The following is a 10,716-nucleotide window of genomic DNA, read 5'->3' as shown; positions in this document are numbered from 1 at the left end:
TGCTTTAGGGGATGGAATGAAAGGAAGAACGAAGGAAGATGTTCAAAATCCATGACAATTTACCATGGATGGAAAAAGTTAATGAAACAGATGTTCAACCAATGGAAGGAAGACTTGCTGGTTGTTTAGGATCTTAATCAGCAATCTATGTATACATTTTCTGTTTGCTCCGATATATAAATCTGCAAATACTGACATGGTAAGATAGCTAAAACATCTCTACTGAACTCAATAGTAATATCAAACTATTGGATGTTTATTACACATCAATGCAAACCTGATAGATCACCACAGACTCAAGTGAAACAGTAAAGGGCTTAGCTCTTTCTCTTTTTGTTTGTTCTTGACAGATGCACCTTTTAAAGTGTTGAGGAGGCAGTAGACAATTGAAGTTTTAGTGGAGATTAGCAGATTTGTAATATGATTAAATGGGCTATTATTTAGTATGTTTAAATAAAAGAGTTTAAAAAGGTTTAAATAACCTTTTCTTAATTGTTTCTTCCTAGAGTTCATTGCAGCTAAATCAATTACTTTAGCTTATATCATCTCAACCTGGAAAAATGAGTCCATTGTATATGAGAGAATATTGAAATCAGATGACTGTAAAAATCATAAATCATAAGTTTCATAATCATACATTTATTTGTCAAGCATATATAAGATAACAGGTAAAAGTATAAACATAATTTGAATACATGAAAAGAGTAAGTAAAAAGGAATATTAGGACAGGAACGGTAGGCACACTGGTGCACGTATGCAAGCCCCTTAAAACTAAAGACTTATTTCACCCTGAGAGAGACATCTTAGGCACTGCTGGGATTCAAACCCAGGATCTCCTGTTTACTAGACAGGCGCTTTAACCAGCTAAGCTACGGTGCCCAAATGATTTGAGTTGAAATAGATGTTCTCTTCTCCCAAAGATCTGAGGAGCTTCTTCTTGGTTACTGATTTAGCTGCTGATTTGTTTTTACAAGTTTGATTGTAATCTGTTTTAATGAAGTGTTTTAAAGACATTTTTATTACTTCTTCCTTCCTTCCCTCCTCCTTCCCTCTTTCCATTACTTCTCTCCTGAACTGTTTTCTTTAGCAAAAAGGAAAAGATATAAAATCAATAAACAGGCAACTGTGGAAAAATAATAATTGTACTGAAATACTTGGATCTCATATGTCAATGTTGTATCTCTTAAATGAAACACACCAGCAAATACATCAGCAAACAATGAGAAAATGCTCATTGCAGCATACATCTCAGTGACAATATTAGAAATAAAAACACTTGAAAAATCTATATGTTGCCTCTTCTCAGAATAAACCTATTAGGAATCCTGTAGTTTCTTAAAATCAGTGAAAACTTTGCAGGAGGTACAAGTATGTTTATTTCCCCATCCTTCCATTATATAGGAAGTACTTGTGATATTTGAGTATACCAACTTACACCCATTGAATTACTATTATTAAATATTTTCTCTTGCTGTACCATTACAAAAGATGCTTTATAGAAAGTTCAGTAGCGTCAAACCAAAAATATATTAAGAATCAAAGCTGTCGATATTCAAGACAATACTAGAAAAGGAGACAGAATATATACAGTGGAGAAAATATTAGGAAGCAATGTTAAATGCACAAATGTTTACTCACATTCATATTAAAAAGAATTGAATGTCCCTTTCCTCCCATACTAAATCCCATGTATAATATGGGTCGTAGGACAAGGTTATCAGATTTGGACTGCAAAATCCAGATGATTGCTAAATAGCAGCAAAGAGTTAGGCTTTTATTTATCCTTTTGCTAATGAGCTCATTTTACCTACAGTCAACTGAATTATTGCAAGTTAAACCTGGTAGTGCTACTTCAGAATGCAGCAGATTTGGGTGTTAATTGTATATAAGGAGAGGATTATTAATACATTAACAATAGAATAGCACTAACAAAATGTCATTGTTGGTTCCAACCTTTCAATATATCCAGAAAATACTGCTGTTATTGCTGCTGTTGATATCCTAATTCTCCAGAAAACAGTTTTCTGTTTCTGTTTTTGTACTGCCAAGTCTCTGCAAGCAATAGTGAAGCATCATTTGAAGACGTGGGTTGCTGAGCTAGATTTTCAGAAATAACATAGAAAAGAATTATAGGAGAGCACACTGACTATTACTTTTTTAGAGTTAATAATGTTTGGAATTTATATACAGTAATAAAGACCAAATATATTGGCTGTGTTAATGACTGTTGATTTTGATACCTTCCTTCGCTGCTATGTATTTTAATCTTTGTAAATGTGGTTTAATTGTTTTTAATTTCATTTCAATAGTGTTCACTGCCCAGAGTCAGTTGCCAAGATGGGTGAGCATACAAATTGCTTAAGTAAAGAAATAGTACAAATATTCAAGATGATTTTTCTAATTACTTGAATTTTTTTTCTGAGAAATGGTACAGTTGATGTCCCATTGCACATAGCAAATTAATTCCTCTGATTGGAGAGCAGGTGGAAAAGGAAACTGATGAATTTCCTAGGAAAAACATGAATAATGGGGAAAGGCTTAAGAAATTAATTCAAAAACAATACAGTATTATTTTTATTTGCTTAACGCATTGTAAGCCGCCCTGAGTCTCTGGAGAAGGGCGGCATATAAATCAAATTAAAAAAAAAATTGTTCAGAAGAAGATTTTTCAGAGATTTTTCTATGTTACTGTTCCTTATTCCGGCCTTTATAATATGAATGGCCAGTGGGGAAATGTAAAATTCGTTACTACCAGTTCTGTAGGTGTGGCTTGGTGGGGGGGTAATGTGACTAGGTGGGTATGGCCAACTTTTTTTTTTTTTTTTTACTTTTAAAAGCATTTTTTCTCAACCAGCCAAAGAGGTTGTAGGAAAAAATGCTTTTAAAAGTAAATAAAACCCAGCCTCTGATGATTGCGCGGCTCAGCTGGGCATTGGCGACGGGGGGGGGGCAGGGATTTTTGCTACCGGTTCTCCGAACCACCCACCACCATTGCTACCAGATCGGATGATCTGGTCCAAACCAGGAGCATTTCACCCCTGGATGGAAATAGTCATTGTATATTATAGTTTTTCATCATTTACATTTATATTTATTGATGTAAACATAGTTTTATTTACTAAGTCTTCAAACATAATTCTTACATTTTAAACAATAATGATTAAAAACTGTAAAGAAATGTTCTATAAAAGAATGAATTATATACTTTTGAAAACAAAGCTTGTTTAATATTATTTACATTAAATTATATGTCACACTAAAAACTACAATGGAGTTCCTTTCTTAAACACAACTGCTACATTATACCCGGTACATGACACCAAGTATGATGTAATATCAGGGGTGGGTTCTACTTACCTTTACTACCGGTTCGCAACGGGGCCGCATTCTGATGATGTCAGGGTTGGTGGGCAGAGCTTCCCTCCAGTTTTACTACCGGTTCTATAGAACCGGTCTGAACCGGGGGCAACCCACCACTGTGTAGTATGTATTTTGTGTTTTTTGCATAAGCCACTCATCAATGCATAGTTTTGTAAATGCAGGAGACATTTGAAAAATGGCACGAATTTCTTTCATTGGGGATTGCAATGATTATTGTTTCAGAATTGTTTTAAGAATATGCCTTAATAGGATTGGTACATAGTGAAAAATAAAATAATATTAGTAAATAAAAATCATATTCCTGGCAAAGCTATCCCTCTTTCCCTGAAGAGTTCAGAATGGGAATTTAGTACCCTTTATTTAGAAATTCACATATTAATTTCAATCTTGCTAAGTGAAGTAGTTTCTATTTTTCTTCTTTCTGTCAACACAACATTATAATTCTCTGTTACATGAAAAATAAGGTTCAGTTTGTCAGCTCTATTACAGACAAGCACATAGGTAAACAGACAGACATTGTCACATTGCTGATTCCGCCAGTGAATCACTGTAATGATGAAAGGTAGAGTATTGCAAGCCATAGTTGCATATTTCATTGTGCTTGACAGGCACGGTAATTTAAAATAGTATTTTTTTTTTAAAGAAAAATTGATTCTTTAAAGAAAATAGCTTTGTAAGGAATGGTTAGGGACCAATCATATACTTTTTCAGTATGCCAGATGTCACAGTAGTAGAATAAAATATTAATGTAGGTTGAGCCATTGTTTGATTTAACTTACCATTCAACAGCTCAGTGCTGGTTTTTTACAAATTAGTAAGCTGTTCACACTTTTAATAGATCTCTAATAAATGATATACTTATCTTGAGCACCTGTTCAAAGAGCCTACTCAGCCTCAGGTTGTGGAATAAAATTGCATTTAAATGTTAAAAAATGTCTAAATTGTATAAAAATGTATATGGCTATGATATGTAAACTCCCTTAAGAGGATTACAAAAATGTGGCCATATATGACCAGACTACACTATATGGTGGTAGTTTGGTCATACATTATGTGTGCTGAATTGGTGCTATATTATATTGTCTATGGGCATTGCATGGTTTAATGAAAAATAATGTTCATTCTTCATGCTGACAGCCAGCATGGAGTAAAATGATAAAATGCTGGACAAGGAATGCTCTTGTCCTCCAGTCAACTGGATGTTTTTTCGCTACTAGATGGCTCAGTGTCTAAGTCGCTGAGCTTGTTGATCGAAAGGTTGGCAGTTCACTGGTTTGAATCCCTAGTGCCGCATAATGGGGTGAGCTTCTGCCAACCTAGCAGTTTGAAAGCACATTAAAAAATGCAAGTAGAAAAATAGGGACCACCTTTGGTGGGAAGGTAACAGCGTTCTGTGCGCCTTTGGTGTTTAGTCATGCTAGCCACATGACCACGGAGACGTCTTCGGACAGTGCTGGCTCTTCAGCTTTGAAACGGAAATGAGCACCACCCCCTAGAGTCGGGAATGACTAGCACAATTGTGCGAGGCGAACCTTTACCTTTACCTTATTCTCTCACCCAAAATTTTTGTCAGGTATCTTGCATTGATTAGCATGATTAGTATCATGCTTTGATAGCTCCGTAAAGTTCAAAAAAACCACAAGCTCAGAAGAACAATAATGCTGATTCTATTAGCTGAACTGAATTGCTGAAGATAGTACAGCAGATCCCACCAAGAACAGACAATCAGGGCAGGCAGAGTTTCTGTGGATTGACAGCGAAAGAGCAAATAGGCCTTTACAACTGGCTATAAAGACAAGAGCCCTGCTCATCCCTGCTCAGTTGCCTTTGGTCTGCATAAAAGACCATCTTGCCTCTGAAGATGCCAGCCACAGTTGTCAGGAAATCTGTTCTTTAGACCACAGTCACTGAATCCTACAGTCCAACTCTGCTGAATGGTTTCAGCCAAGGCATGAGAAAATTTTGCCATGGATGAGAAATAAAAAGGGGAATCCATCACCCTTAAAATGTAGCACCTGCTCATTCTATACATACAAGAGGCAGATGTAGTGGACAAAAAGGATGAGAGAAATTTATTCGTGAACACATTTATCCTTTGTGACCATGATTTATTAAGACAGGAATGGCCCTGAGCTTTATTTTTTGGGCTCTCAGAGACCATGTAAAAAATTGGCAGCAAACTCATTGTACGAACAAATTCAGGTCTCCAAACTGCTTTTATCAGAAAACAATATCTTTTTGAACACCCAAAGAGTTGCCTACCCAGAGGGGGGAGTAGAAAGCAGAAACTGAAGATAGTTCAGTTTAATCAAATATTTTAATCTCTTTGCTTGACAAAAAATGGCATGTTATGGACACAAAGCAACCATATATTGCTATTCACCCACCTTTGTTTTTTTTCAGTTTAGAAACCTCAGGGTGGTGACATTATGAAATGACTATGCTTCATAAAAATGGTGACATCATTTAGCCATGCAGTGCTAAGATATCAGTGTGCCAAGATTTTTTTAGCTGAATGATGATAAGGAATGTTAAAGAGGTAGGGCTGACAATTTCCTTGTAAACAAACATGTATTATATTGTGATTAATTCTTCCAGAACTCCTAATATGAATTTGCTATAAGCTACATAAAGGATAAAATTAATTGTTTTGATAGAGTGAATGTGATAATTTTTTGTCTTCCTAAAATCATAGTAAAGCAAAACAAACAAACAAACAAACAAACAAACAAACAAACAAACACAATCCTATGTTTTTAGAAGTACCACTCACAGTTAAAAGACATTAACCTGAAGATGGATGTTATTTAATCAATAGTTTCATTTTAAAAGTTGCTTTGTGATATTTATAACCCAATATCTCGTTCTCTTGATTTGTCGGCCTGTTTTAAAACGACAAGTTTGTATAATGGTACAGCTTTGCCTGGTGATATATCAGAATACAAAGGACTGACATTTCTGAAGACTGACAGGTCAATATGTGAATTCTGCTTCCTTTGACCTGGAAAGGAAAGTTTGGTTTGCCTTCAGAGCCTGAACTCAGTCCAATTGCCTAAACCTTTTTATTAAAATTAGTCTGTGATCCAAAGACCAGTTTGAAAGACTAGGTCATAATGTTGGCTAAGGAGAGTACAAAGATTAATACGAACAAGCTGCTTTCCGGACAGTAGGAACAATGGATTTGAGTAAGTGAAGCAACTCCATTTCACAACAAACTTTCCTTTAGAAGTAGAGATGGGGAGAAAACTAGGGGAACCAACCAATAATTTCTCTTTCACGATATCAATGTGAATACAACATCTTTGTAAAAGGTCCAACAGTCCTGATTTCTAAGGATATAGAACATATTTTATGATTATATATTTCAGATTGATGCTCTTTCACACACACACATACACAGCTTACAAAATGCCCAGGACATTTTAGAGGTGTTTGAAATACATTTAGTCGTACAGTTGCATATATAAAAGAAATCTCTTGATTCAATACTAATTATACCATCTCATGTAAAGTGCACCCTAACCTGATATAAGCTACTGGCTAGAATTTTAAAGACTTAAGAAACCCATGTTGAAGAATTTTATTTTCTTTAAAACTAAGAATTATTTTTGAGTGAACTCCATCCAAACTTTTGGGGAAAAAAAACTTTTAAGAATCCCAAAGGTTAATGAAGAGTCAGCAAATCCTTATCTTGTGGTTTGCTTCTGGTGTAGCGCAGATGCAAATTCCCAAAGCTTATTTGCCCAGGTTTTCATTTTATTTTTCCAAACAGGTGTTAAAAAATAAAGGTCATAGCAAGCATTACTTACAAATGGTAAGCAAGTTTTTAGGAGACAGGATCCTCTTTCCTCTGTTGCGATATTAAACTATAATTTCCACTTCACAAACCCTAGAGCATAGTTATGTCTTGGAGTGCACATTGGCATGTATAATATGCATATTAAGCTGATAACAGTTATGCACTTTTGAAGCACCGATCAATGCCAATTTTCCTAAACAATTCTTTTAAAACACATTTAACTTAAAAGTGCATTTTAAAAGGATTATATATAGGTTTGATAACTGAATTCCCTTTTGCAAGGTTACATTTTGAAGATTTTTGTTACAGTCTTATATTGACTTAGCCTAGCCTAAGGAAATGTGTAACAATTGTTCTTATAGCACAGATTCATCCTTGGAAATACAACATCTCTGGTTATTTTAGCCTCTGTAACATACAGTAAATGCAACCCCTGGAGTGCCTTGCATCTCTTTATTTTGGGATGCTGTCATTGATTCTGACTTGCCTATTAGAACTGCAGATGAAATTGGAATTTTTATTAACTGGAAGGGTTTTATGGAATGCATTGATCTCATCATCATCTGAATATTAATGCGTAATGTTTTATTTCAGTTTCTAGTTTTTAAATGAACTTTCAATTGATCTTTGGTCAATATGATTTTTATGTATTCGATTCATGACTTTCCTCAAAATATTAACAAGCAGTTTTCCAGGGTATTGGATAATGCCCAGTTAAGTTGTTTAGGGCAGAATTTAGCCCAGTGATTGAGAAATCTGATTTTCTTTTTTTTTTTTTAGCCATTGGGCTAAAATGCGATTGCACATTTTTAACTAATGCACCATCTTAACTAGGCATCTCATGCTACTAATATAAACATATTACTGTTTCTCTTATTTCTATACAATAAAACTGAGAAGCTGAATGCTTTGCTCAGAGATTGAGATAGATCTGGGTCATATCTGAGCTTCACATTTTCAAAAATGGTTTTCAACAAATTCATTTGCCCATATTTCTACCTATAGTTTGACAACTATACGATAGCGGTTGTCAACTTAGCATCGATCCCCTCATTCCTTCTATCTTCAGAGTGAAGGTGCTTCTAGATATGGCTATATTCTACAATTACTCATTCACAGAATTTTATTAGGAGTGGGGGAATGTTGATGCATCACAGACATTTGCTTTGTTTCTTTTTTCTGTTCTGTAAAAAATATGGTAAGAAACAGAAGCACAAGTATCTGCACAAGTTTTTTTTTTTTGATTAGTTGTACTATTGCATGCATGATCCCCATCTATCAAATTGCCTTCTTCATGGTGCATAATTATCTTTGAGACCACCTTCTGCCGCATAGCTCCCAGCAACCGGTAAGATCCCACAGAGTTGGTCTCCTCCGGGGCCCGTCAGCTAAACAATGTCGGCTGGCGAGCCCACGGGGAAGGGCCTTCTCTGTGGCTGCCCCAGCTCTCTGGAACCAGTTACCTCCTGAGGTCTGGACCATCCCTACCCTATTGACCTTCTGAAAAGTGGTGAAGACCTGGCTTTTCCGGCAGGCCTGGGGCCGTTGATCTCGCTCTTGTGATCTGGCGAGATCCGGCCATGAATGGTGTGAATGAGTTTTTAATGTTTTTAATGTTTTTTAATTTTTCAATGTCTTTTTATAATGATTTTTTAAATGTATTGTGAGCCGCCCTGAGTCTTCCGACAGGGGTGGCATATAAATTAAATTAAATTAAATTAAATTAAATTAAATTAAATTAAATTAAATTAAATTAAATTAAATTAAATTAAATTAAATTAAATTAAATTAAATTAAATTAAATTAATAATAGAGGAATAATCTGGTTCCCATTTTCCATATCTGTTCTGTTACTGTTGTGTACTTAAAGGCAGTGGTGAGATTCAAATTTTTTTACTAGCGGTTCTGTGGGTGTGGCTTGGTGCGCGTGGTGTGGCTTGATGGACATGGCTTGGTGGGTGTGGCAGGGGAAGGATACTGCAAAATCTCCATTCCCACCCCACTCCAAGGAAAGGATACTGCAAAATCCCCATTCCCTCCCCACTCCTGGGGGAAGGATACTGCAAAATCTCCATTCCCACCCCACTCTGGGGCCAGCCAGAGGTGGTATTTGCCAGTTCTCCAAACTACTCAAAATTTCCGTTACTGGTTCTCTGAACTGCCCAAAATTTCCATTACTGATTCTCCAGAACCTGTCAGAACCTGCTGGATTTCACCCCTGCTTAAAGGCATTAAGGCTGGAATAACAAACGCTACTTCCTTTCGGGGTCATCTATGCTAAACAGTATTGTTTCCCATGGTTCAGGAATGTTCTGTACTGTTAATATAGAAATATAGAGAATATGGATTGTTAATATTAAATCCCTTTATCTCTTACCTTTTGCTGATGTCTTTCTCTCTCCCTGGTTTTGCCTGCCTTTTGCCCATTAACAGTGGTTAATGTTTGCTTATGTTTAATAAATAAGCATCAAGCTCTATCTACTTGTGGACTTCAACTCCCAGAATTCTCCAGCATAGCTGGCTGGAGAATTCTGGGAGTTGAAGTGCACAAGTCTTAAAGCTGCCAAGTTTGAAGACCTCTGGTCTAGAGAAACTGTGTGGTGTATGTACTTGTTGTCATGTGGATACACAGAATTACAGGGGATTAGGGAAATTTTCCACAGTAATTTTCCAAGACATCAGGACTCAGGAGCCATCTGTGGCTGCTCTCTTCTTTCCTCTCCTCCCCCTTTTTTAATAGGCAGGCTTAATGAAGAATTCTGGGTAAGCCACAGTTTAATTTTAATTATATTTGATTGATCCTAGTAAATCCCATACCCACCTTTTGACTGGGTATATTTTTCTCTGTTAGATAATACTCCTATTTTTGTTTTGCAAGATAATTTTATTGTAAGTCATATTTTCATGGTTTACTGGTTCCTGTTTTAACATAATCTGCTCTTTTGTCCTTCCTTTCCAGAATAAAATTTAATTTAATGGAACAATATCACAGAAATCATTCATTTTCTTACAATTAACTCAGCAAACGTTGTAGACCAAAATGACTTTTAAAATCATGGTAGGGAAGGATTTTCCTCTTATTTTTCTCCCCTGTGAACTTTCTCCCTTTTAAAAATACTTTATTTGAACAAATACTGTATTAAGAGAACTTTAAAGAATAAACAACAACAGCCAGTTCTGTCTTTCAGAGTCTTTTGAAAAAGAACCTACATTTTTATTGGTGGCACATATGTAGCTGGAGTCTCAATAAGGAGCACTTGAAAACAGCAGGTTCACTTGCTTGTTTTCTGCTTGAATCCCAGAAGGAAGTTGCTTCCAGCTGTTAGTGCTTTTCTGCCTTAGAGAACATGTCCATTCTTGTGTCAGTGCTGGCAGGTGGCAATGTCTGCAGGAGAAAATGACACATGCAAATGTGATGGAGCCATCAGCAAGGCATGGCAAACTCGGGAAACGAACTTGGCAACGTGTGTGCCTTCCAGTGCTGGAGGCCTATAGGCTGCAAGCTGAATTCCTAATTGGTTCCTTTACAGATTAT

The 10,716-nt window shown here is 36.0% G+C and overlaps 1 non-coding gene across 1 annotated transcript; it reads right to left on the bottom strand.

Moving 5' to 3' along the window:
* Positions 1-806: 806 nt before the first annotated feature.
* On the bottom strand, positions 807-880 carry TRNAT-AGU (transfer RNA threonine (anticodon AGU)). The gene has a single exon. It is a non-coding gene; the product is annotated as a tRNA-Thr (tRNA).
* Between the last annotated feature and the right edge of the window lie 9,836 nt (positions 881-10,716).

This window comes from Pituophis catenifer, unplaced genomic scaffold (assembly GCF_029215685.1).
Source record: "Pituophis catenifer annectens isolate HBS135680 unplaced genomic scaffold, rPitCat1.0.hap2 SCAF_8, whole genome shotgun sequence".
NCBI classification, from domain to species: domain Eukaryota; kingdom Metazoa; phylum Chordata; class Lepidosauria; order Squamata; family Colubridae; genus Pituophis; species Pituophis catenifer.
This window is presented reverse-complemented; position numbering and strand designations above follow the sequence as displayed.